A 1,687-nucleotide genomic window follows, 5' to 3' on the forward strand; every position below is an offset into this window, starting at 1 on the left:
AGGGCCTCTAGGGCCCAGGTTTTTTTTTTTTTTTTTTTTTTTTTTTTTTTTTGGTGTTGTTGTTGTTCTGTTGGTCTCCTTTTGCAGTTCCTGTCCCCTCCAGGTCTTTCTATCTCCCCTTTCTTTCATAAAATTCCATGCACTCTGTCCAAAGTTTGGCTGAGTCTCAGCCTCTGCTTTGATACCTCAATCAGTAGAGTCTTTCAGAGGCCATCTGTGGTAGGCTCATGTCCTGTTCTCTGTCTTAAAAATATGGAACGCTTCACAAATTTGCATGTCATCCTTGCACAGAGGCCATGCTAATCTTTTCTATATTGTTCCAATTTTAGTATAAGTGCTGCCGAATTGAGCACCTGGTGACATTTCTTAAAAAACAAACAAACAACTCAATTTTCAGGGCCTGGAATATGTCTTAGTGGATGGTAAAACACTTGCTCTGACTTTGGATCTCTTGCACTCATGTAAAAAAGTCATGCATGGGGGCTGGAGACATGGCTCAGAGGTTAAGAGCACTGGTTGTTCTCCCAGAGGTCCTGAGTTCAATTCCCAGCAACCACATTGTGTCTCATGACCATCTATAATGGGATTATATGCAGGCAGAACACTGTAAACATAATAAATAAATCTTAAAAGAAAGAAAAAGTCAGTGGGCTGAAGAGATGGCTCAGCCGTTAAGAGCACTGGCTGTTCTTCTAGAGGTCCTGAGTTCAATTCCCAGCAACTACATGGTGGCTCATAACCATCTGTAATAGGATTTGATCTCCTCTTCTAGGTGTGTGAAAACAGATCACTCACAGATAAAAGTAAATAAATAAATTTTTTTAAAAAGTCAGGCGTAGTGGCACGTACATGTAATCCCAGAGCTAGGGGAAGAGATAGGCAGAGAGAGGATTCCAGGGACTGATGGCCAGCCAGTCTAGCTGCAATGGCCAGTTCCAGGTCCAGTGAGAGAGAGAGATGGAAGAGGAAAAAGACCTTCAGTCAACCTGTATCCTCCACACATGCGTGAGCAGGCAAATGAACATACAAACAACCCTCAATGTGCCAGGTGTGGCATCTCAGACCTGTAATCCCAGCACTCAGTAGCCTGAGGCAGTAGGATTACTGTAAAATGGAGGGCAGCTTGGGTCACAGTGAGTTCCAGCTTATTGAATGAGACCTTGTTAAAGAATCGTTCTTTTTAATTGTCAGTTTAAACATCTTCTATAATGTGAGTTCTGAGGATGAGACTTAGGGCATTAGACTTGGTGGCAAATGCCCTTAGCAGGTGAGCCATCATGATAGCCGTGGAAAGGGAATTTTGAGAGAATAACTGGAGGTTGGCCTCCAATTATTAATTCTCCTGCTTCATGCTTCAAGCATCTGCTGCCATGCTAGTCACATAACAAAAACATTTTTTTAAATGTGGCGTGTGTGAGGGTATATGTACATGTGTGTGTATTCTCATGTGCAAACACAGATGCCAGAGGAGGATACTGGCTATCCTACCATAGCACTCTCTAGCTTAGCTCTATGAGAAAGGGTCTCTCACTAAACCTACAGCCAGCCTGGGGCCAGCAAGCCCATAGAGCCTCCTGACTCTGTCCCCTAAATACTGGGGGTCACAGTTTCAAACAGGCCACAGCTGGATTTATACAAACACACACACACACACACACACACACACACACACACACACACACACACA

General features: G+C 43.6%; 1 non-coding gene across 1 annotated transcript; it reads right to left on the reverse strand.

The window, feature by feature from the left end:
• Positions 1-246: 246 nt before the first annotated feature.
• Positions 247-353, reverse strand: LOC129682285 (U6 spliceosomal RNA). The gene has a single exon (XR_008720962.1). It is a non-coding gene; the product is annotated as a U6 spliceosomal RNA (small nuclear RNA).
• Positions 354-1,687: the final 1,334 nt, after the last annotated feature.

This window comes from Psammomys obesus, unplaced genomic scaffold, assembly GCF_907164565.1.
Source record: "Psammomys obesus unplaced genomic scaffold, mPsaObe1.curated_primary_1811, whole genome shotgun sequence".
Taxonomy (NCBI): Eukaryota; Metazoa; Chordata; class Mammalia; order Rodentia; family Muridae; genus Psammomys; species Psammomys obesus.